This window comes from Drosophila serrata, unplaced genomic scaffold, assembly GCF_035046125.1.
Source record: "Drosophila serrata isolate PLE 108 unplaced genomic scaffold, ASM3504612v1 contig_165, whole genome shotgun sequence".
NCBI classification, from domain to species: Eukaryota; Metazoa; Arthropoda; class Insecta; order Diptera; family Drosophilidae; genus Drosophila; species Drosophila serrata.
The window spans coordinates 3,969,058-3,995,989 of NW_028257063.1; the positions used below are offsets into that span (position 1 = coordinate 3,969,058).

A 26,932-nucleotide genomic window follows, 5' to 3' on the forward strand; every position below is an offset into this window, starting at 1 on the left:
TGTAAACCTACAAAAAACTAACACAACAGTTTTCCGAATTGAAATTAATGAATTTTTGGCTGAATTATGAATTTTTAAAACTTAGTTTTCTAGCAAAAATTTGTATATTATAATATAGATAAATATCGCCTCAAAAATGGTATTATAAATTAAATCAGAAGCTTAAAACCAAGTGAAGGAGTCATTTCCGACCCTATAAATCATATATATTCTTAATCAGCTTTAAAAGGCGGTTCGATCTAGCTATCATTTAAAGAAAAATAATATTTTTGATTTTTTTCAAAAAAAGATAAGGGGTTACATCGTTAAAATGTTTAAAAATTGATAAAATTTAAATTTTATTAAATTTGCTAACTAAATATGCAGTTCTATTAACATAATAAAAACTAACATAGATCCGTTTTCCGAACTGAAATTAATGCTTCTTTGGCGTAGTTATGCGTTTTTTAAATTTTGATTTTTTGAAAAAATTGTCACATAAAAATAAACACGTAAAGAGTGTTTCTATAAAAGCGAAAAATGTTAAACAAAGATTACTGTATTTATTTCAATCCTAGATTTAATTCTTATAATAATACTAATATTTTACATAATAATTTAAATAATTTTTTTAAATACTCTTTAGTTAACCAGATTTAAATAGTTTTTCCCCCTATTAAAATACCAATCACTGCTAATAATTCCACCTTAACTGTATTTATTTGCAATTCAATGCGAAAGAATGCCGACAGACAGACAAGCATACCTCACACACACCCACACATTCACACGGGGACACACAACACAAACACACACACAACAATGGCAACAATAATGCGAATTGATGAAGCGTGAAGGATTTCGGAGGCAATTTTCCAGGAGAGGATTGCCGCCTGCATATCATCACTCTGCACACACGCACAGATTAGGTTAGGTCGAGGACAGGGTTGGCCAGCAGCAGCAGCACCACCCAAAGTGGGAGGAGTGGGAGGTGTGGGAGGTGGAGGTCACAGTTATCATATGTGAACATCACTGAGCGCTCGCTCCCTAAAGGGATTAAGTATACGCCCCGTTGTCCCCACTTGCTTCCTTTTGTTCGGTCCTTCCTGTCCCTGCTGCCGCCGCAGGCGGAGATTTTAATTTTAAATTACAATTACATTTTAATGATATTTAAATTACTGGGGCCACTCAGTAAATCACGCCTGAATGGGCCCGGGAAAATTAATAATGCGATAATAAGGCAACCGAAGTGGACAACTTATCAAGGCGAGCAGAAAATTTGATTGCTCGATTGCATGCCAATAAATTCAGAGGAATGTTGTTTTTCCATTTTATTTTTATATTTTTTTGCAAGAGAAAACCTTCTCCATCTTTCTTTTTCTATGCCAAAATGGTATTTTGATGGAATTAGGCCGGAATATAAACCAATTGGGGTCAGGCATAACTCGAAATGGGAAATGGAAATGGAAAGTTGAATTTATGAATTAAATGTCCTCGTATGTGCATATATTTTCTTAATTTAACACATCAATAATTCCCTAAGGATTATATCTTTCATATCTCAAATATTTCTTTCAAGTTAAATAACTTGTTTCTTTCATTTAAATGTACGGTTTGCCTTTAAATTGAGGCTCTCTAAAAACATTCCATTTCTGTTTGACAAAAACTGCAAACACAAACACAAATTTCATAAATGAAAAGGTTAAACCAGAAAGTGGTGTAAAATAATAAAAAGTGGGGAAAAAGGGGAACCGCATTGAGCACAAAACTCAATTGCGGCAAAATAACTAAAATTGCTTTGTCAGGGCAAAAATGAATTCCCCTCCCGCGAGGCAAATATTTATCCCTCCTCCCCCCTTTGAAATACTACAAAAGAGGGGCGTGGCATAAAGCCAAACTCTGTATGTGTGCGTGTGTGTGTGTTAGCCGTGTCGCTGGATAATCCAGCAACAAAAAAAAAAAAAAAGAAAAACTTTGATTCTATATGCAAACAATAAAGGAAGCCGTCGTTGCGAAGGAAAGATTTGCATGCGGAGAGTCGCTTTTTCCGCCTGCGATGTGTGTCAAATAAACATATTTGGTCCAAAGCCACCCCACCCCCTCTCTTTGCAGCATCCCCCCCCCCTCTTATTTGCTCTTTGGAAAAGGCAGTTGGCAGGCATAAAATATCTGCAAAGCGCATTTAAGCCGCGCCACACAATAAAAATAAATAAAGCCCAGGAAGCGAACAAAAAAGCGCACCAAAACCAAAGGCGAACAATTTTCGGAAGGAATTAGGGCAAAGGGGAAGGGGGAATGGGGGGAAGGTGAGTAGTAGGTGTGTGTAAGGTGTGTGTACTGTGTGTATGTGTGGGTTGTAAGCTGTGGGTGGACCCAGGTAGCACACATGCAGGCCAAAGACATAATAATAATAAATATTCAGTTCAGTTCAGTTGCCGTTTTTGAACCACAGGAAAAAAGGGTAGTTAAAGGTATGATGGTTAAGGTTTACAATAATAATTAAGTAATTAAAATATAATAACTAAAAAATTATAATTATTAATTAGAACTTTAAATGGATTTTAGCTGCAAAGTGGTTTCCGAAAAAGAAATACTGAGGGGATACTTCCTTATGAAACAGATTTATGTACTAGTCTGTTGCTTGTTTTTGACAAAAACTTTTAAGCAAAGTCTCTATTAAATAAAATATTATATAAGCTTAACTATGAAAACTAATACAATTATTAATTTTAGCTATTTATCTATGAAAAATATTTTAAAAAAATAAGAACTTTTCTTAGTCAAAGCTAAGATAGTTCAAAGAGAACATTTGAGGAACATATTCAGCTATTAAAAATATTGTTTCTTCTACAGTTTCTAAAATTATGAATGAATCATTCATTGTAAATATTTTCTTAGAAAACTCTAAATTATCTGTGATAAAATAAATACAACAATGTTTCAAGTATATAAATAATAAAAATATGCATATATATAACACATAGTTACTACACCTTTCTAGGACTTTATTTAACATTAAAGAGTGTTGTCATTAAGGATCAATGCTACCCAAAATACTCAATATTCAATATTATGTAGGGTATTATCCAAGGAAATCCCCTCGCTCCATTTCGCGAGATTTTTCGCCCAGAGATCGCATGAATGAAAATGCGATGTGAATGGATAAAAAACGGAACTAAGGTGAGATTCACCCACACACATGTGCACATGAAACTGCAATAAGCTCCGGCACGGGAAAGAGCGGGGGAAGGGAAAAGCAAGGAAAGGAAAAGTGAAAGTGAAAGAGAGCGGGTAAGGACGAAGGAAAAAAAGAAACCAAGTAAGTAAACCAAATCCGAATGAACAGGGATTTGCATTCATAAAATATATCGCATGCGAGCAGAGAGCAGCGACATCCTGGCTCATCCTCCTCCCTCTCCCTCCCCCTCGCAGGACCCTGCAGGTATTGCTAGTCACAAATGGAGGTCATGAGACTGTATGTATATGTGTGCGTCTTTGCCTCGCATGTGTGTGTGTGTGTTTGTGCAAATTATGCAAATCGCAAGCATGAAAAACAAATATTAAACTTTTCACGAGAAAAAAAAGAAGAGATTCAAAAATTAAATAAAATTTCACAAAAGACATAAAAACCAAACGGTTGCCCCAACACACACACACAGAGTGTAAGTGGGTTGCCTGCATGACAAACAGGCGGTTACAGAATGGGGAAATCCCCCCTTTTTTTGAAAAGGAAAGGGAAGTCACAAAAAAACGGGAGCATCCATTCGCACACACACACTTACACACTTAAAGATACATACATACATATATGTAGTCCAACTTGCCTAAGTCGAATTTTCCTGAAAAGTCAAAAGAAATTGCAAATAAACACACTTGCATGCAAGTTTGCCCATTTTGGCCTCGAACTTTGAACTTTTCCCTAACTCTTATTTCTTTAAAAACTCTACTAAAAAAAAATGTTTAAAGCCACTGTGAAATTACTTTTAAATGTCAAAGTTTTACCAGAGTTTGAACACTGGAAAAAATCGTAATTTGCATGTCTTGATTGGGGTTTTTTATAATTAGGGAATTTATTTATTTACATTATAAATTACTAGGTAATGATTTTATTTTAATTTAAAGTCATATATTTTAAAGAGCTCTTGGTTAAATTATGTATGTATTATTTTTGTTATTGTATTCTTTTTAAAACCAAATTAGGACTATATTTTAGTAAAGACAGAATAATAGGGTTATTATTCTATCTTTAATAAACATTTTTTATCAACAAAGCGGGTACTAATAATAATATAAAAAAATATATAAATAATATATAAATAAAAAATATATAAAAAAGTTTATAGTCCAACTTTGAACTTGGAATCAGTAATCTTTAGTAAATAAACTTTAAGTGTTCTTAACAAACTAATAAATACAATATCAAAAATTGTAAGACCTAAAAAATTTTTCTTCTATATAAAATGTGATGTAAAAAAAAAAAAAATACAAATAAACATATTTCTGATCTTATTCTAAACCTGAAGACATTTTAATTTAATATTTTGTTATAATTTTCTAAATAAAATACTCAAGATTTTACCGACTTTAAATGGTATATCTAATGTTATAATGTACCTCTGCTCCTGTTTCCCCTCAGAGAGTCCCGACTGTATTATCTAAAAAGGAGTCCCGCGTAATGATTGTACTTACACATGTATGCATGACCTACCATTACCCTGCCATCTGTAAATCCCACCTACCAAGGCCCAAACCTTCCTCCGCCTCCCCCCTTCCTCCCTGCTGATGAAAGTTGGCAACTCACTTGAAAAAAGCAAAAGCAAACAAACAAACGCAAATGTTGTTCCCCTTTTTATTTTTTTGTTTTATATTTGTGAAAAGCGCGCGTGGACAATGCACTATGTGGAATTTGACCCGTTTTCGTGGCCAAAACTCATTTTTCGCAAGTATCCAAATTTGCGTATTTTCAATGATACCATGTTATGAATTGATCAAACTGCTATGTTACATACCCAAAATGTTAACTTAACAGTTTAATGTTAAAATAACAGCTGTTAAAGTCAGCTGTTGCAAGCGAACACCACGGGCTGTCTTATAAGTTGACTTTGCGGTGCAGTTTCAAATTGGCATATCTCTGACATAAAATCATTAAATAACCTAATTCAAACTGAATATTAATTTTTCAGGTTATTACTATGTGTTGATACTAATATGTTGCGTGTTGCGTTCGTATTTTTCTAAAAATTTGTACATTTAGCAAGTGGTGTCCATTTGTCACTTTTGGAAATAAAGTTGAACTTTCCAAAGGGTTTTAAAAAAAGGTTCAAATTGTATCAGCGAGTGTCCATATACATGTTGTAGGTTTGTCAATTCTGAATTCAAAATATATAGGCTCATTGTGCGTTTTTTGCGGTCTTTTGCGTAATTTGAATTATTAGGAAGCACCATCTTGGTCAGAAATGCAGAACTGCTAGTACTGTGGCGTAAGCAAGGGAGGTTCAATTTCTCCGGAAATATATTGTGGAACAATCAAACTCCGCAGAAAATAAGGTTTTCTTAACCGTTAAAACTAATATCGACGTTAGGGAAGACGACAATACATATTTTTTTATAATAATAATGAAATTGATGACAATGATGAAGTTAATAATTAATATGTATAATAATAAAACCAAAAATAATGATAGTCTTAAATAACTTCTACATATATTATCCGATCTGAACCAAATTTACAGGACACATTTAAAATAAGAAATTCATCCTGTGTTCCAAAATTGGGGTCTCTAACTTGAAAATTGCTTTAATATTCGATTTTTTTTCGATTTCTGTGGGCGGAGGGGGGCGTTGACACGCCCACTTTTCTAAAATAGCTTCCTATAGTCATAACCATAATTATATAAGAAACCTGCAGTGAAAAATGTTAATAATTTCAAAAATTTTAATTTTGGCCACGAAAACGGGTCAAATTCCACATAGTGCAATGGAGCTTGGGCTGTAACTGGGCGCGGCGGCGGCTGCCTGCACGTGTGTGTTGTTTGTTGTGTGTGCCAACTGTGTGTGTGCTTTGGAGCAACTAGTTGTGGGCCGTGCCCATTTCATTTCGTCGCAAAAATATCTGTAAACACGCAGCTTGCTTTTTTGAAAGCCTCTCGTATCCCGCATCCCAGCTTTGGCCAGGCGCGTTAAATAAAATCTCGCACGCTTCGTTTGGTTGGGAGGGGAGAGGAAAAACTAGTTTCCCCCCAAACTACACACAAACTGCCTCGGTGAAATGCAAAACAAATTAGAAAATAGGTTTGTCAACATCACACACACAGGCAGCACCAGCAGCCACTTTTTGAAACTCTAAAAATTGTGGGCGGACATGCCACGCCCCGTCGGAACGTCAGAGTAATGGGTTTTCAGTTTCCAGGAAGGATTTACTCAACGGCCTGTGGAGAGGGCTATTCAAGTTTCAGGGAAGTGCAATGTTCCAACCATTTTTTATATGTCTGCTACCAACCAGGTTAAAAACAACACATGTTTCTAGAGAGTGAAGGGTCAAATTTGATAGAAAAGAAGGGTAATCTATAAATATAACTTTATATGAAAATATTTTAAAATAATTTTAATATTAAATTGAAGATTTCTGTGGAGATCTGGAGCGTTTTAAATGTTTTGGGAAAAGGCTTTTATAAAACCTCTTATATATTTAAGATATAACGCTGAATTTGTTCAAGTTTATGGATGGATTCAATGATTTTTACTTACAATTTTAATGTAAATTCTAAAGTATTAATTGACTACTTTAATGATATTTCGGCCCTAATAAAAAATGTCATAAAAGAAATAAAATAAAAACATCGAATCTACATTTCAACAAACGTTTAAATTTGTTTATTTCAAACTATTTAAATATACAAAAAAGAAAGGAAGCTAACTTCGGGACGCCGAAGTTTGTATACCCTTTGCAGATCGAAATTTAATCACTAGGAATTAATACAATAAAAATTATATATATTTATGTTAAAAAACAACAAAGTATTGCCTGCTTTGATTGTATTCACCTTTACATTTAATGTTTCCAATGAGACAATGAGACCTTCCTTACGCTTCTCAAAAAACTAAATTGCGGTTGCCTCTCTTTTACTCTCTCTCAAATATAATACTTTTTTCGCTTTCACTCTCTCTCAAAAAAGTGCCCTCCTCCGCGATTCTCAACCGGTGTACTTAAGCACCGTAGCAAACGCAATTATTTTTGTTCTTCTTCTTGTTCAGTTTAAAGTTTCTAATTCAATTTGAGTTTAAATATGTTATATTTTTGATCAATTTTAAGGACTTATCACATTTGTTTACTAACTCAAATTCTCATTCTTCAAAAATAAACAATGAGACCTTCCCTACGCTTCTCAAAAAACAAAATTGTGTCTGCCTCTCTTTTACACTCTCTCTTAAGAATAATACTTTCCTTGCATTCACTGTCTCTCAAAAAAGTGCCCTCCTCTGCGATTCTCAACCGGTGTACTTAAGCACCGTAGCAAACGCAATTATTTTTGTTCTTCTTCTTGTTCAGTTTAAAGTTTTTAATTAAATTTGTGTGGGATTCGAAATAGGCGGGTTTCCTTCGCGGCGTACTAGAAGCGGGTTAAGCTATCTGGCAACCCATAAGTAGTTTCGATATTTAGATAATAACCGATAGTTTTAAGACCTAATAATAAAAGCTAGAAGTAAGAGAGTCGTCGTTTGAGAGAGCTAGTGAGAAGTTGTGAAAAGAAGACGCTGTGTGTGAAAACAAAAAGAAAATGAACTTGTGAACCTAATCTAAGCACTTATGTTTAAACCAATCTTGTAAATAAATTATTGTATGTGAATTATTAAACTAAATTCCCCTACAATTTGGGGGCTCAACCGGGATTGACCCAAACATTAAGTGCAAGGCAATTAGAGATTGGCGAAGTGCGTTTTCACACACAAATACATATGAACAAAGATTGCGAATTGTGGTGAAATACCAAAAGCTGGAGGAAACGGCATGAGTACAGTTGCAGATTCCTAAGAAAACGACGGAGAAGAGCAGCATTTCTTGGCATGTGTGAGTGCATGTGAGACGAGCTGGAAAACGTGCAGACAGACGCTTGTAGAAGTAGCGACTGCAGTCCAGGAGGCAGTGCGTCAAAGATCGTCAGAGCGGCAGTCGGAGATCCGGCCGGTCACGGTGAACTAATTTGCAAAGGCTGATCTGTGGAAGGCGTTGGGAGCAGCGTTAGGCAGAGGCGAGCGGAGCAAGTCAGGAGCGTGAGGCGGAGACTGGAAGAGCTGAGGCGAGGTGACGAAATCTGGAGCAGGCTGGAGCAGACGGAGCAAGCAGGCTGGATCAGGCGGAACAAGCGGGCAAGCAGCGACGGTTACAATCTGGAGGGCACGAAGCCTCCATCAGTGGGCAAGCAAATCCTTGTGGCGAGGCAGTTGGCCAGGAGATCTGGGTAAGCAAGCAGTTTGGAGCAGGCGGATCTTCCTAGAAGAACTGAGGCGAGGTGACGAAATCTGGAGAGCAGATCTACATATATAGTAAGCGATATACGATAAGCAGTGCGATATAAGCAGTGCATCGAAATAGGTGCAAACCGGAACTGAAAACCAATTGGAATTGTCTGGCAAGCAGTCCAAGCAGATTTTACCATTAAGATAATATCAACCATTGTAAACAAAATTTCTCAAAATGCAGCTCGAGGAAATAATGTTAATGAGATGTAGCGATTTGCGCACAAAGCTAGGAGAATTGCATTTAGTAACAACCGGTAGGAAGCGCGATTTACAAGATAGGCTTCTTGCTCATTTTGGCATTCAGGATGACGAAGATAACGATTCTGATGAGGTCGAATCTGTAGTTACCGCTCTCGATCGTAGCGTGCAGGAAAGACGTTCTTTGTTTACACTCAAGGACGTAGAAGGCAGCGTATCAATTTTTGCAGGAACAGGTAGCCCAGATGTAGACCAATGGATAGTGGAGTTAGAGGAATGCGCTTTGACAGTTGAGTGGAACCAGCTTCAAATATTCATTTACGCCAAGCAGTTGCTCAGTGGAGCCGCAAAGTCATTCATTCGTAGTCAGGTTAATATTCGCAACTGGGATTCTCTTAAGTCAGCATTGCGTGAGGAATTTGCCATCAAAATATCGTCTGCTGAGGTGCATCGTAAGCTAGGTCAACGGGTGCAAAAGAAAGGAGAAACATTACAAGAATATTTGTATGCTTTAATGGAAATTGCGAAGCCAGTCAAATTAGATGAAGAGAGTTTGATTGAGTACTTTGTGAAGGGAGTGCCGGATGCAAAGGCAAATAAGATAATGTTGTACCAGGCTAAAACGATAAAAGATCTAAAGGAGCAGATGGAAGTCTACAAGAAAGTTCGAGGCACGTACAAGGTATCGTACAAGAATGAAGAGCGTGCAACGGAGACAGAAGGATCAAAAAGTTTGGATTCGAAACCGAGTTTTGTACGTAAATGCTTTAAGTGCGGGGATTCGTCCCACTTAAAGAAAGATTGCAAGAAAAGGGACAACTACAATTGTTTTCGTTGCGGACAGCCAGGTCATCGTGCTGCACAGTGCACGATCGAGGTGAAACAGGAGAGTAACACCAATGCCGTTCACTTCGAGAGTGAAGCCGCGAAACCAAAGAGCGAGTTTACTGTTTCCGGACTTGAACTAAAAGTTGTCAAGCATTCCGTCGTCCAATTCAAAGGACTTGTCGACACAGGTGCAGATTTATGTTTACTGCGCAGGAATATCTTCCTTAAGCTGGGCAGCAAACTTCTTACTGGGAAAGAGAAATGCTTGACAGGAATAGGCGAGAGTCAGGTGTTGACGTTTGGAAGCATAACTCTGCCAGTCGAAATAGACAACATACAAATGAATGTAGAATTCCACGTAGTACCGGAGGAAGACATGGGCTTCGAAGCTATATTGGGCAGAACTATTTTGGAGCAAGTGGACATGAAAGTTACCAAAGAAGGCACTGAGTTTCTGCGTCGGATCGAATCGAGAAATATTGACGAGGAGCAGAGCAACATGGATATAGAGTTTCTGCAGGAGTTTAGGGGCATGTGCGCAGAACAGGTGGCAGTTTCAGATCAGGTTGATTTGTCCCATTTAAATCAATTTCAGAAGGTCGAAGTCAAGAGAGTTATTGAAGAATATGTACCCGAACGAAACGTAAATGCACCGGTACATATGAAAATAATTCTAAAGGACGAAATACCAGTTTTTCAGCATCCACGTCGTTTGCCAGTCTGTGATCAGAAAACAGTTGATGACCAAGTTAAGGAGTGGCTTGCTGAGAAAATTATCCAACCGAGTACTTCTGAATATGCATCGCCAGTAGTTTTGGTATCGAAGAAGAACGGAAAGAAACGTATGTGTTGTGACTATCGAAAGATGAATGAAAAGATTATTCGAGACAATTTTCCGATGGCTCACATGGAGACCGTTTTAGACAAGCTACAAGGGTTCAAAATATTCACGACTTTGGATTTAACTAACGGGTTTTTCCACGTTCCAATTGAACCAGGTTCTCGGAAGTATACGTCATTTGTGACACAGTCAGGACAGTTTGAATTTTTATATGTTCCATTTGGCATATCTAATTCACCGGCAGTTTTCACCAGATTTATCATGGCAGTTCTAAGGGACCTCATCGTCACCAAAATGGTTGTTGTGTATATGGACGACGTAATTATACCCAGCCAGGACATTGAAGAAGGACTTGTTAAGTTAAAGGAGGTACTAGAAGTTGCTGCTAGAAACGGTTTGCGGATCAACTGGAGTAAGTGCCAACTATTACATAGCAGAGTACAGTTTTTAGGATACATCATCCAAGGTGGAACCATCACTCCAGGTCCCGAGAAGATACAAGCCGTAAAAGATTTTCCCGATCCACGCGACAAGAAAAGTATTCAACGATTCCTAGGTCTGACTTCATATTTCAGGAAATTCATTGAGGGATATGCTACCATTGCCAGGCCTTTGTCGGATTTGTTGAAAGGTGATGCCAAGTTTGAATTCGGGGAAAAACAACGATTGGCGTTTGAAAAGTTGAAGACTGCTCTCATCAGTGAACCAGTCCTCAAGCTATACAATCCAACTTTACAAACTGAGATCCATACAGATGCGTCCAAGTACGGTTTTGGAGCAGTCTTGCTGCAGAAGGATCCCGAAGACAGTTTATTTCATCCGGTTCAATATATGAGCCGAAAGACTTCACCATTTGAGGAGAAATATGACTCGTACGAGCTGGAGGTGTTAGCTATCATTGGAGCTCTAGTGAAGTGGCGTGTTTATGTGTTGGGCATAAATTTCACAATTGTTACGGACTGTAACGCGTTCAAGATGACCATGAACAAGAGGGAAGTTCCTCTTCGCGTAGCTCGTTGGGCTTTATACTTGCAGGATTTTAACTACAAGATTGAGCATCGTTCCGGTACGAAAATGAAACATGCGGATGCTCTGAGTCGAGTCTCGTGTTTCTTTTTATCAGACTCTATAACCCACCGTTTGAAAGAAGCCCAAACTAAGGATGAATGGACACAAGCAGTTAGAAGTCTTGTAGAAAGGGATACATACCAAGATTTCTACATGGAGAATGACGTTCTTTTAAAAGACCCGAATCGCGAACTAGTTGTTGTGCCTTTGTCGATGGAAAATGAAATAATTCAAAAAGCGCACAATCAAGGACATTTCTCAGCCAGGAAGACACAAGAACTTATCGAAAAGTCGTATTTTATTCCCAAGTTAAAAGAAAAGACAGAGCGAAACGTCGAGAGTTGCATCAGATGCATAATTGTAAACGCCAAAGCGGGTAAAAAGGAAGGGTTTCTTACTTCAATTGACAAAGGTGACCGACCCTTCATAACATACCACATCGATCACGTCGGACCAATGGAGACAACGACCAAGCGCTACAATCATATTCTGGTCGTAGTAGATGGCTTTTCGAAGTACGTTTGGCTCTACCCAACTCGTAGCACGGGTGTGGATGAAGTCGTAAGCAGTCTGGAGAAGCAAGCTGTACATTTTGGAAATCCTTGCCGCATAGTGACCGACAGAGGCACTGCTTTTACATCTCAAGCATTCAAGGAGTATTGCGAGTCGAACAATATACAGCATTTGCTCATAGCGACAGGTGTACCGCGCGGAAATGGACAAGTCGAAAGGATTCACAAGACCGTCGTACCAATGCTTGCAAAGTTGAGTTATGAAAGTCCTTTTGCATGGTATAAGCACGTTGGAAGAGTTCAGCAGATTATAAACAGCACCGAGCCAAGAAGTACCAGGATCACGCCTTTTAAGCTTTTGACAGGAGTTGAAATGCGATTGACCGACTGCAGCGAGCTGAAAGATTTGATGCAGGAGTTTGCAGTAAAAGAGTTGGATGAAGAAAGAGAGAAATATCGCCAAACAGCCAGAGAAAATATCAAACAGTTGCAGGAAGAGAATAAGAAAGCGTTTGATATGAAACGGAAACAGGAAAGAGTTTATAAAGTCAATGACCTAGTAGCGATCAAGAGGACCCAGTACGGAGTAGGGTTAAAGCTTAAGGGAAAGTTCTTAGGGCCATACAAAATAGTTGCTGTCAAAGATCATGGGCGATACGAAGTAGAGCGTATAGGGGACACAGAGGGTCCGTTCAAAACATCAACCGTTTCTGAATTCATGAAGCCATGGCCAGGTCCATTCGGGGCGAATGAACAGTCAGGAGGGCCGAATGTGGGATTCGAAATAGGCGGGTTTCCTTCGCGGCGTACTAGAAGCGGGTTAAGCTATCTGGCAACCCATAAGTAGTTTCGATATTTAGATAATAACCGATAGTTTTAAGACCTAATAATAAAAGCTAGAAGTAAGAGAGTCGTCGTTTGAGAGAGCTAGTGAGAAGTTGTGAAAAGAAGACGCTGTGTGTGAAAACAAAAAGAAAATGAACTTGTGAACCTAATCTAAGCACTTATGTTTAAACCAATCTTGTAAATAAATTATTGTATGTGAATTATTAAACTAAATTCCCCTACATTTGAGTTTAAATATGTTATATTTTTGATCAATTTAAAGGATTTATCACATTTGTTTACTAACTCAAATTCTCATTCTTCAAAAATAAACAATGAGACCTTCCCTACGCTTCTCAAAAAACAAAATTGTGTCTGCCTCTCTTTTACTCTCTCTCTTAAAAATAATACTTTCCTCGCATTCACTGTCTCTAAAAAAAGTGCCCTCCTCTGCGATTCTCAAACGGTGTACTTAAGCACCGTAGCAAACACAATTATTTTTGTTCTTCTTCTTGTTCAGTTTAAAGTTTCTAATTAAATTTGAGTTTAAATCGAACCTTTGGCTATTATAAAATCTGTGTTAAATCAAAGTTTTGTACGACAATTCCTACTAAACAACATTCCGCAAAAATAGATGGTACTCCAACAAGCCTGCAAAGAGAGTGTAAGTACCAACAAAAACAACGACGGACATTTACAAATTTCAGTTCATCATAAAAAAAAATCGATCACTAGTAATTAATACAATATAAATATATATATGTTTATTAGTGTTTTGAAGTTAGTAACTGATCATACATATGTATTGGTCATAGATTCTTAGTGATCATAGATATTTACTAATCATAGTTACTTAATGTTCATAGGAACTTACTGTTGACAGATGCTTACTGATCCTCTGCATTTAACAGCCGTTTCTAATCCGATTTTCATAAAAATAAAAACGAAATTCTATAATAATAATATTTAGCTTTAAACTAAATTAGATAAAAAGTAAAAAAAACACGAAAGGAAGTTAATTTCGGCACGCCGAAGTTTATATATTATATATAATTAAAATTTGTATACACTTTTGACAATTTTGACGATGTAACGCCATATAAAATGTTGAACAAATTTAACAAAAATTTCTTCCAAAACACGGCTAGATCGATTCAGCTTGTAATGTTGATTAAGAATATATATGATTTTTGGGGTCGGAAATGATTGCTTCACTGCGTTTGAGGCTTCCGACTAGAATTTTAATACCTTGCTATAGGTTAAACAATCCACTTTAAATTTATTGCATATCTCCATATTTTCGGTTTATTTATAAATATGATTTCAATATTTAAATTATCCTCTTAATTTTTTTTGTTAATTTAAAGCATATCCTAGGGCAAGGACTTCCACCAAAACTACACATGTAAAAGCCTGCCATAAAAACATATTTCCAACCCAAAAAGGCAGTCATCAGGCCCGGCAAAGTTGGCCAAAAAGCCATTTATCAGTGAATGAGCCTCCGAACAATATGTGGCGTTAAATGGCTTGTCAATCATCGAGTCGAGTTCATTAAACGCCTGGCAGCGCTCTTTGACGTCATAAGCGGTACACGCATTCGGCCAAAGCGGAGCGTGATAAATGTTTGAAACAAAAGTGTTACTGACCTCACATTACACGTAAAAAACGTGCAGGTTCAAAAACCCAAACTCTGACATTTTTTTCAGAGGAGTGCAGGGTGCGAGGGAGAAAGCGTTAAGCGAGCGAGATGGGTAGAGAAAGAGTAAAAAAGATGGCAATATAGGAGGGGCACAAAGTTCGTTGTTTGTCTGAATCGAGCTTCACTTTTCACACTTTTCGTTTTCGTTGCGTTTGGAATTTCAAAAAAAAAAAAGAAACATTAAGAAGAAAAATTCAAAAACTCTCCACACAGAACGAGTAAAAGAGAGGGCTGCTTAGCGAGCGAAAGAGACGGGTTCAGGGGCTGGCATTCCTGGTTGCCAAGGGAACAACAACAACAACAACACCAGGGGGAAAAATCAACAACGATCGTTGGAATGCAGCAGTTACAGCAACAACAAAAAAACATGGCTTGAAACTACAGCAAAAAAAAACTGGCTATGTTGCTTTTTTACAACGATCTTTTGTTGCTGCACCGAAAGAAATGGCTGCTTTTAAAGGTATTTTATTTATTAAGTGAAACTATACTTGGTTAATAAAAAATATACTAAAGATATAAGAATTTTTTCTACCTAAGATCTAACTTCCTGATGTAAGTCACATAAATCTTTATCAGAAAACAAGCAGCCAGGTAATTGTTCTCACGTTTTTCGCAATGATTACTGCTTATTCCTTGACTTTTATAAAGTTAATTTGTTTGGCATTAACTTTAAATTCTGTTTACAAGCGCTTCTTTTGATTACACCAACAGTCCTCTTCATTACCAAAAATAACATCATCACGACATTTGATATTTAATATTTCTATGCAGATAAGGGTCGATGGTTGTTCTATATTTTTAAATACATTTATGTAAATGCACAAAGTTTGACATTTTTTATGAATATTTAATGATATACTACAGACCAGAAATATAAAACCTTTTTAAAATCAATTATCGAAATTATTAATAATATTTTATATGGATCCTAATATAATCCCACATTTAAAATTCGATTTTTTAGTGTAATTAACTACATAGTAAATTAATAACACTACCAAATTATAATTCTTTCTAATCATATTTAACAAATTTCTTTTGAAATAATCTAAAAAAATATATTACAATTTTAGTTGAGTTGAGTTTCCACATTAAGTTCTAAGTGGAACATTTATAGCTCTAGTTTTTCCCCAACTAGTTTTGTGCAAATAGTTATTAAAAAATACCCGCCCTCGATGATCACTTTTGACCGGTCTTTGTAATATGAAAAATACTAGTTAGCTTCCTGATTCCCATAATAACACCCCTTGGTGGCTTAGTTAGAAAACTGAACCCATAAACCAGAACTTCCCCTGGGAAACCAAACATAATTTCTTTTAGTGACTCATGCTACATATTATAGTTCCCAGCTATAGAAGCTCGACTGTAGTTTATTTTTCTGCGTGTGTATATGTCTGTGTTTTTCTTTTTTAGTTGTCTTTAGTACAGGGGGAACACGTTTAAAAGCGATCGAAACAGAGGGTCTCTCTGGGTGCGGGGACTGTTGACTTGGCTTTTCAATTGGAAATGGACTTGGGGCCTGAGAATGGGCCTGGCTTTGACTCCGAGAGCCAGGGAGTGTGTGCGTGCGAGTGTGTATACAGTTCACAAGATATTTGTGTGGGTTTTTGGGGATGCTTTTGTGGATTGTATGGATTGGTATGGAATGGTTTTGCTTTTGGCTTTTGGCTTGACTGAAAAATGCTAAACCGGAATGTGGCTCATTCAGTGAAAAGAGCATAATAACGATCGCCGCAACATCATGATCATGATCGTGATGACGACGACTATAACTGAGCTGAGCTGAGCTGAGCTGGGCGATCGAAAGCCGAGCTGTGCTCTGTGTGTTTGCTGCTGGCTGGAATTGGAATTGGAATCGTATCGTCGTAACTTGAGGCCGGCAATCTAAGCGCTTGGCTTCTCTTGTTGTTGCCTTGTTTTTCTGGTTTGCCATTCGCGCTCAATTGCGCCAGATTTGCGTTTTTTTAATACCCTCGCTTAGAGATGGGGTATTGTAAGTTTTGGTCCAGAAGTTGGTAATTAAAAAGCCTTAGGCTTTGAATATATACATTTTATAATCTTTACTCTTCAATTAAGGTCCTAAACAGTACAGGTTTAAGCTAGATAAGACTCTATAATAATTATAATATAATATGTGGTCTTGTAGAATAATCAAGGCCTAATTAGTCGTGCTACTTTAATGTTTTTATTGATAAGTACATCCTGCAATTCATAGTAATTATAGAAAAGTAATATAACTTCTATTTCCGTATTAGAACCTTATCTTCAACGGAAAGTAATTAATTGCTTAGTAAAGACAATACATGTGTATTTAGTTCACATTTTAGTAAGATAATTTTAGATTATTTAAACTCTGAATAATATATTTCATGGCAAATACGAAAAGGAACTTGAATTTGCACTGATAAAATTAAAGTTAATAAAGATTAATTATTTCCGCTGAATAAAAGCAGGCATTTTATTAATGTAAGTTTAATTTCTTCAAAAAAAATGATTATATTTATAAACTTTTCTTAGAAAAACTTGGCAAATACCTTTGCTAAAAATATTTACCAAGTTTGTTTCCTTTTACAAGTTGTTTGTTTATCATAAGAGAATGAATGCCAGAAATATCACAATCTAAATATTTAAAACTCTGAATATTTATTTAAAATAATTAAAAACCTACAGCAATAACATTTAAATTATTTTTAACGGAATTCAAAGGAAACTCGACATAGAAAATTAAATAATGTTTGTTCTCATTCACAAGATTGTTGTTAAAAAAGTAAGTAAAAATGGCCTTGAAATAAATTCTTGGTACCTTTAAAAATTAATTAAAAATGTTTCTTTACAAATCTTTTCTTATTTATTTTTTAAGGTAAACAAAATCTAACCGTGTAAAAACCTTATTAAAAAGATCTCCCAAGCTAGTTTTCCTCTACAAATAAGAGTATATCAAGTTTCGGATGCTGTTGTAAGCCATGTTTTCCATTTATATTTTTGCTGTATTTTTTTTTATTTATTTTTTTTTTTGTAACCAATCTCGACCACGCTTCGTTGATGCAGGCCAAAAAAATATAAATAACAAAAATAAAAATCGAGAAAAACGAGTAAAAAATGTCGCCAATGGAATGGATCAGATCGCTTTGGTTCGGTGGCTCGGATCTGGGCGGCTTTTTAGAGTGTGTGTGTGTGTGTGTGTACAGTTGCAGCATCATCGTCGGGTGGCAAATTGGAGGCCATTATTCCGCACCGCCCCCCGGTGCCCGCCCGGTTATTCCCCCTTTTAGGAAAATTCCCAGAGTAGAAAAGTGCCTTGGAACAAAAAAAAAAGAATCACGTTTGTACCGTTTTGTACTGATTTTTCCACCGTGTTCTAGCCACTTCTTCTTCTCCTCCTCCTTCTCCACCTCTCTTCCACCACTCATTGTCATTATCTGCGATTCCTCTTTCTTTCTCTTTTTTCAAGTGCAATTTTGAAATGCCACACACACACCTATACACACTCAAGGCACACACACACACACACATACACTTTTCGCTGTTGGATAATTTTTTTCTTTTTCAGCCAAAAAAAAAGAAAGAAAGAAGACGAGCAAAGAAAAACTTCAAGTTCGCCTCACCTTGTCTTGCACCTTGCGCTGGCTCGTTGTTGTTGCTGCTGCTTTTGCTGCTGCTGTTTAATTGCAACTTAAAGTGAATTAATCACCATTTATGCCGCCGCCTTCTTCACTCCTTTTGTATCACGAAACTTTTTTGCATACTTTTTAACTGGCTTTCTTTCATTCAATTCACTTGCTGCTGCTGTTGCCGCTTCTTCTTCGGCTTCCTCTTGTGCCTTTTTGTAATTAATTGAATATGCACACACACACACACACACACACAAAGACAGAGACGCACTCTCACTATACAGGCACACACGAGCGTTGAGCGAGCGAAGAGATACGGGGGAGGAAAACACGTCGTCAGGTAAACACGTCTGTGGACAGGTAAACGCGGCGCGCAAATGACGCCGCGACTCTTTCGGGCCACGCTCAGCACCATAAACACAGCGATCGAGGCTCTATGGTGGTCTCTTTTGCACTTTAAACGGCATAGCAGTCGTCTTGCTTGCTCGCGTGCACTTGTTGCGACACGGGAGCGGGAGATCGGGTCGAAAAATACGTTACAAAAGCACCGTTTGAATTTTTACCTGCGACGCGTACCAAAAAGAGAGTGGCTGAGAGAGTGAATAGCTTCACAAAAGAGAGCGTAAAAAGAGACAGAGTGAGAGCGTTAAAGTGCTTACCTATGTTTGCCTGTCTTTATCTTTTCACAAATATCGATTACCCCATTTACTTAGCGCTTGAGTTTTGTGATATTATTATTGCCATGGCAAGGCTTATTTCATGAAGTGAATAAAAATATATAAAAGTAACCCTTGGTTACCAAACTTTTATAAATCAAAATGTTTGTTTTTTTGGTTTTAACGGAAATTTCAAATTTTCATTAAACCCACACGCTGCTTCCGTAATTTTACGTCAAATATAGTTTGTGTATTGTATGCAGATGTATAGGAGGCGCTAGCGTAGTCGCATTAATGAATTTATACATTTTACTTGTAAAATAGCTAGAAATAGCTATAAGTGCAACACTATGGGCGGCATTTTCAAATATAAAAGTATTATTATCAGAAAGATCAGAATTTTTTAAAATAATGCATAAATAGTAAGAAATGAAAGAGTTTATAATATTGAAATATACTTATAATAAATATATATATTTGGTGGAAATAAAAATTATTTTTTGGATTTAATACTATAGAAATATTTTACTGATATAAATTTAAAAAATGATATAAATAAAAATAATATACTTATACTTATTTTCTGCAATTTCTTTTATATACATTTTTTTATTTTGTTGCACAATTCAAATAAATAATTCACATTGTTGTTATTTATCAGAAATATTATTATTTTGAGGAATAATACATTCCGAAGTCTTATGCAATTAACTGTTCTTATTAATTTCACAAAAAAAAATAAATACTTCTGTTTTAATAACTGATTAATTTTGCAATAAAATAAAGAAGCTTTGAAAAAAGAAATTGAAAATAAATAAAGTATTTAATAAAGTTTCAAAATCGAAGGACAAACTTTATCGACTCATTAAAACAACATTTAAAAAGAAGTATTTAAGGTTAACGCGGGTAATACCAGCTCACCTTTTCACAGTTAATTGGCAAAAAGTCAGGGGAATGGGAATGAGGTAAATCCGCATTGAACATCCTTCCACCTTTACGTTTCCTTCCCTTTTTGCCGCCAAAAAGTTGCATAAATCTGTGAAATTACCCAAACACTCGAGAGCTTAACACAGACGGTTGAGTAATGCCACCGATTCGCACGGGGCGAGGTGAGATGGCGATGGAAAATCGTGGAAAATCAACAGAAGAGGGCGGGACTGGAGAAAAGTTAACCGCAGAGCACAGAACACATTTTCGGCGGCGAAGAAGAATACGTCATAAAAACGATTTAACAACCGAATAAGCAACCGCAAAAGCTGAATGACAATGTAGCCCACACTACGTATTTTACTCGCTCCCTTTACCACCCACTCGAAGTTTTCCCTTTGGACCCCTAACTTTGCCTTAACCCCTCTGTCGAAAAAAAATCCCCTCCTTTTCAGGCGGAAATGAAGCCGACGAGGCGCGTAAAACAACGAATACAAAAAAATACCCGCGGAAAGGAAGGGAAACCAAAACGAAGCTGAGAATACCTTTTTTTTGGGCAGATCAGGAATGTATAATGTTCAGGGAGGTTTAAGTGTTTTCCATTTGCCAAACCTTAAAGAGGATATATACTAGGAGTGGACGAAAGTAAATATCGATAAGTAATCGAAAATGTTTGATCAGAAAAGGAACTTTGCCAAGGTAAAATATTTAGGGTCTTGTATAAAATAATTCTTATATTAACAGATATTTCATATTTTACTTATTTATTTTTCCTTTTGAATTAAAATGTTTCATGATATGTAAATAAACACAGTAGAAATTAATATAATAAATTTCTGATAAACCGATATTTTTTTATATATATAACAAACACCCAAATTTCATCGATATTTTTAAAGTAATTTTCCCTTCCGATAGACAATTCCTAACATCTATCTTCAAACCTCACCACCTCGATAACTCTCCCGGAAATTCGTCTTCCATTTTGTCTTTGACGGCTTCCGGCGAGCCAACTGCTTTTTTATGGCCTATCAACGAACGTCTAATGCCGGCAATTAAAATAAACGGCAGCAGAGCCAAAAGCTGCCGCAGGACATTCTATCCCCACAGCCCAATCCTCCTTCAAGGGATTTACAGTGGCTGAGAGCAGGGAGCGAGAGATGGTTAGATGGATGGGAAAAGGCCTTACAGCTGTTAGAAAATGTGCGTTTAATGAAATTTTTATTCAATCAGCGCAGCAACTTTTTATGGCAACACACACACACAATACTCACACTCACAGACAGACCGTGAAGAAGGAGCTATGGTTGGGGAACCTGTTGAGTTTATGATAAAGTGGCTTCCCACTCTGCCCCACCATCCTTTCTCTCCGCGAAGTGCTCTGCTTTTACAGCCTCCATTTATCTTTCACTTTGCGCCACGCAAAGCAACGCAACGCACGCGTCGAGTGGAAGATGTCGGGGATTCCCCCGCCTGCGATGATGTTTGCTTAGTGCGGGATCTGCCAATGGGCATAGTTAAAAGGTATGGGATAGATGGGGAAAATATATGTATAGCCTAGAAAGGCTTTGCTCCCATTAGCTTTATGGTGTTTACCAAAGATCAAGCCGAGGGGGGTAAGAAGCGTAAAACTAAAAAGAAATATGTACATAAAAAGCTTGTTTCGTTGGAAAATTATGAAGTAATTCATTGAAAGTTAGTGCGTATTAAAAAAGGGGAACTGATGAAGGATATAAGTTGCCTCATCAAATAATAACATTCAAGTACTTAAATACGAAAAAAAAAAATATAAAACTCGAGTATCTTCTTTTATTAAGATATTATGACACTGCTTATGCTGTTTTTGGTAAATAATACATGGTCATATTTGCAGGGTATTATAATTTTAGTTAAAAGCTTGCAAAGCAGTGAAAAAGTAATTTCTGACCCCAAAAACCACATATATATTCTTGAGAATTAGCTATGTTTAAAATTATCTTTAAAATTATCAAAAATGTACTAAAATTTGATAAATGAGTATGCAGTTTTATTAAGTTGCTAAAAAATTAACATACGAACGCGTTCCGAATTGAAATTAATGCATTTTTGGCTTAGTTATGAGATTTTTACATTTTAATTTGTCCAAAATTATTCATATAAAAGTATACTTAAAATCGATTAAAAAATGGTATTGCACCTTCAGTCAGAAGCTTAAAACTAAGTGAAGGGGTCATTTCCGACCCTATAACTCATATATATTCTTGTTCAGCATCAAAAGCTGAATCGATCTAGCTATATTTTAAATAAAATTAATTTTTTCGATTTTTTTCAAAAAATATAAGGGGTTACATCGTTAAAATTATCAAAATTTGAAAAAATTTTAGGGTTTTAAACTGAGTATGCAGACTTATAAACCTAATAAAAACTAACACAGAGCAGTTTTCCGAATTGAAATTAATGCATTTTTGGCCAAGTTATGATGGATTTTGTTTCCTAATCCAATTGCTAACTGCAAGGAATATAAGGGTACAAAAAAAACTTTAATCTTCTATAAATTGAGCTCCCTTAAACCTAGATATGCTTGCTAACACTAATATAACATCTTGAAAGCTTAGAGAAATGACCCCAATTAATAAAAGCCCGTGTCATAACCCCATTACCAAGGTCAAATCAAACCCAATTTGTGCTATTGATATCTCATCAACACCAAACTGATTTGTTTTTTTATTTCTACTGATTTTTTCGTGGCTTCTGTCCCAATTCAGACTTCAACAAATTCCTAGCTGCCGCCGTCGCCCTCATTTGGAATGGAAATGAAAGTGGCGAACCGCAGAGCAAGCTCATGAATATCATTAGCAATGGCTATATCCGGCGAAGGCAGCGTTTCCGGTGGCGAATCCTGTGAATCCAGCCCACATGATTTTTTCTTTCTACTCATTCTCCTATTACACACTTACCCACAGCCTTGGGGTGCAATTAAGTAAGTTTTTGGGGGGCCAAAAAAAACACATACACAGACAGTCTCAAAGAGGCCAAAAATGCCAAAAGGAACTTCCGCTGCTTACATCTCAGGACGGACTCTTGCCGCAGACAGGTGTGCGCATTTCATTTGCATAGATTAGACAGATTAAAGCACGAGATACAGAAAACTCGGCGGTAACGCCAAAAGTTGGCATTCGCCATCCAACGTTTGTGGGTTAATTAAAAAGTTTTCTCGAAATAAATTTACATAAATTTCATTTTGGGAGACGGGAATCCGCGCAAATGAATTTCCTTCTAATTGACCAAACACCTGAGGGCCACCATTCCTGCGGTTTTTCCCCCTTTTTCTTCCCGGAGCAACAATTGGCCGGAACTTGAAGCTTTAAGCGAAAGCCACGGTTGGCGCCCCTTTTTTTTGTTGTTTTTTCCCCCATGTTTTCCTTTTGCCCAATTTTCCCCATTTTCCCTGTGCCCTGCTTTTTATCAGTCAAATATTGATCGCATTAGTGAAAAGGCGGGAAACAGTATGAGTTTTTGCCACCGCCATTTGGGTCAAGTAAATCAATTGACAGCTTTCCGAACTTGAGAGAGGACAAAGGCAATCTATAGGTATTGGTTCGTGTGGGTTTTTTCTATGCCCAATATTGGTAGGGTAAAAAAATGGGTATATTCTTTAAATGAAAATTAGGTTTTTAGAAGACTAAAAAACTACGATATTTAATAATTCAAAAGGCTAACAACACAAATCAGCTCGTTAGGGAAAATAATACTGGCACTTTAAAACTTGCCATAGAATTAAAAAAAAAATATTAAAATAAATTTAAATCTTTCAAAACAGATTGAAATAACTTTATTGAATAAGTAACCCTTTAACTGCAGGTGTCGCACATATAATAAATATCAGTAAAAGTAATTAAAAATACTAAAAATTATTGCATAAAAATAAAATTTTTACTTCAATTCAGCTCGTTAGGAAAAATAATACCGACTCTTTAAACTTTTCCATAGAATCTAAAAAAAAATTGAAATAACTTTGTTAAATAAGTAATCATCCAATTGCAGATGTCGTACATAACATAATTATCAATCTAGTGACGGTAAAATCAGTTAAATTAATTAAAATAATACAAATTATTACATAAAATAAAATTATTCGAAAAAGGGGTATTCTGTGATCAGTACCATGTTTAGCTGTTTTTTTCTATATTGTGTATTTATGGTTGTGGACCACCTGGTCGCTTCTATAAATAAATCATGCCTTGTGATAATGCGCCGCAATAAAAAAAAACACATCAAACTGATAAGATATGGCCCAAAAATTAAACTATATACACTCGTAGCCGTTTTACCGGACACAACCACATCTCCCTAAAAACTGAAAATATAGGCTCTAATAGGTAATACAAAAAATTCTACAGAAAAAGAAGTCATGCAAATTTGCATATCATAAAGGCCACTTCAAACACAACTTTGAAAACTTAGCAGGATTAAAATCAAAAGCATACACAAAAAATAAAAATAATTGTAATAAGAAAGATATACAATAAAAATGTTCTTTAAATTCCAATATTTTTACAACTCTTTTGAAAAAAAAAAAACCGAATAAAATAAAATAAAATAAATAGACATTTCTTTGTTGTTTTGACTTCGTAGTCGAGTCACTAACTAACTTATTCTGGGCACGTATCTACAGAGGAAAACTCACAAAAGGCTCAATGCCTACTTGGTATCGCTTCAAAAACCTCAAATTTAAAGTATGTTAGTTAAAAAGTTACAAAAAATATGGTAACTCTGGAATTCTATTGAGTATCAAAACTTATTATATATCCTGTTGAAAGAAAAAAATTATATTAATAAAACTTCTGCAACTAAAGTAATTTGAAACATATTTTTAAACACTTTTTAATTAAGATCCTATAGCAATTGACAAACCAAAAGCGATTTACCTTTACAACAGAATTCCGTATGAATAAATTTACCAAATTCTTTAACCTCTTTTTCTACTCTTCCTTAGATAGTCTGTGGCTTGTACGATTTTCCCCAATCACTCAATCATCATAAAATGGAAAAAAAAAACCATACATATCTCAAACTCAGACTGTTACCAAACCATATGGGAGATTTGTTTGGGGTTTTTGTTGGCCGAGATTGTTTGCGGTTCGTCTGACAGCCTTCGCCGAAGATTAATTGCATTTCGCAGTTGCAGCAGGTGCTCTTCCTGTCCTGTTCCTGTTTCCCCTTCCCCTTTCACTTCCACTTCCTGTTTTATACGCTGTATTGTTGCTATTTTCAGCGAATGCATTTTCCCAGCATTTTGGCTAATTGCAAATCGAGTGAAGGGAAAATACAAAAGAGTTTCTGGCCAAAAGCAATATTCAAATGGGAATGAGAGCTTCGTAAAAGGCGAGAATATGTGGGTTACACTGGGAGGAAAATTGATCATTTTTAATACAATTTATGAAGCAATTTCAAAGGAAAGAATATTATTAATATTAATACTTAAAGAGCTATAAAATGTAGCTTTCTTTCAAGTTGCTTCATTTCCCCTAAGTTCTCTGTAAATTTTAAACTTTAATTTTCATTTTTGTATTTTAAAAACCTACTTAAATTATATTTTATGATCCCATTTTTCATGTGTAAGCATCAGAATTTATTGCAAAATGCATTGACAGTGGGATGAGTCATGGGTCTCTCTCAGACACAATATCGACACATTAATAAAATGCCAAATAATGCTCGTCACAATTTCTAAATATTGCCCGTCTGTCAGCGTTTCGGATCATAAAAGAGCAAAAACGGAAAGCACGCGCCATAAACAAAGGCCAATACAGAAGCGAAATCGGAATCACCACCCAAAAGAACCAAAACAAAGGCAGCAACTTTTACACAACAAAAATATTGAGAAAAAATAAAAGAAAATCGACAAAAATAGACAAAAAATAGATGTAACGTTGCAATCCTGGTGGCTTTCCTTGGTCCTTCTGCTCCATTGATGAAAACACACAAACCGAGAATAAAGTCAGCGGGGACAGCTAAAAGATAAACAAAGTGAACATGCAAAGGAAAAATACAAACAAGCCCAAAAGCGGGGAAAAGCGGGGAAAAGCGAGGAAAAGCTCTCCATGACGTTGGCAGCTTTTCTGTGACGTCACAAATGAAAGCGCCGAAGGAAAAACCCGAACCCGAACCGGAATGTTAAAGCAAAAACCGCTTCAAACACTCGACGGCGCTCGCACGGATCGGATGTGTGGAAAAGCGGTTGGGAAAAACGCCAAAGCGCTTTCTCTCTCAACATTTCGTTCGTTTTTATTTTCGAAACTGTTTTTGGGGAAAACCGCGTTTGGAAATTCCCACACAAAGAAATAATACAACATCAAATAATTCGAGTATATACATAAATAAATATATATATAGAGAGAGAGGCAACTATATGTATACGCGGTTGGTGGAAAATTATCTGAAATCATAAAAAATATATTCCGTGTTCTGTTTTGCTAAAAATAATCGGGGAATACGACGGAAAACCAAAAGAAAAGTGAACAAGTGCTAGAAAAATAAAATAAAGTATTATCTTGTGCCGCCGCTCAGGGGTTTTCCTTTTATTTATACAAAATTATCGATCAAATACATAATACACTTTCCTGGATGTCCAACAAAAAATACATAAATAAAAAAAAGAAAGAAAGGAAACGAATCGAGGACGCTGCTCATTAGTTACCTGCGGCAGGACATAGTTCCTCGGAGGCGTCAGCTGACAGAAAGGTTTGTTTTTGATTAATTAAATTACTTGATTGCAGTGTCGTGACCCAAATAGATATCATATTTAACCGCCAAACTCCAACCATCCTCCCTGAGAATAAGGAAAACTAAAAAAAGGAGTTGTGGCAAGTGTCGTGCGCCTTGGCACTTTTCACGTTTCCTGTTTCCTGTTCGATTTGTTTACTTTAATTCCACTTCTCTGACTCTCTCTCTCTATTTTATTTGTATTTTTGTGGCTCCCGAATAATCTCCCAGAAAAAAAACCATTTCCTTCGTAAAAAACCAAACAGCAAAAATCACTCATACGCCATGAAGGCCCATGCACGGACCCAACATTAAATATTCAATGCGACGAAGTCAGCTTCCCTTCTCCTTTTCTTTTATTTATTTCTGCAAAATGGTTTATTCGAGAACGAATCCATTGGGGTGCCATAAAGAGGGCTCGCTGGGAAATTGCCAAATAACAATCAATTCGGGGCAGTGTAACAAAAGATAAATGGATTCCAAACTGCAGCAGCAGCAGCCAGGCAATGCAAGAACGTATAAAA

General features: G+C 36.3%; 2 protein-coding genes and 1 long non-coding RNA gene across 6 annotated transcripts in view; 2 read left to right on the plus strand and 1 right to left on the minus strand.

Moving 5' to 3' along the window:
* The window catches only part of ASPP (Ankyrin-repeat, SH3-domain, and Proline-rich-region containing Protein), a 55,435-nt gene extending 36,822 nt beyond the window's left edge, over window positions 1–18,613 (minus strand). Inside the window, exon 1 of the mRNA XM_020946884.2 lies at window positions 18,076–18,613. The gene's annotated coding sequence lies outside the window, so the exon portion shown is untranslated. The remainder of the gene's footprint in view (window positions 1–18,075) is intronic.
* Window positions 13,274–14,989, plus strand: LOC110179371 (uncharacterized). Its single transcript, XR_015270432.1, has 2 exons — window positions 13,274–13,435; window positions 14,139–14,989. It is a non-coding gene; the product is annotated as an uncharacterized LOC110179371 (long non-coding RNA).
* A 7,201-nt stretch (window positions 18,614–25,814) lies between the features above and the next one.
* Window positions 25,815–26,932, plus strand: part of Rgk3 (Rad, Gem/Kir family member 3) — a 29,762-nt gene continuing 28,644 nt past the window's right edge. For 2 of the 4 annotated variants that reach the window (XM_020946886.2, XM_020946888.2), the window contains exon 1: window positions 25,815–26,387. The gene's annotated coding sequence lies outside the window, so the exon portion shown is untranslated. The remainder of the gene's footprint in view (window positions 26,388–26,932) is intronic. The other 2 variants (XM_086827270.1, XM_086827271.1) reach the window with 1 other exon arrangement.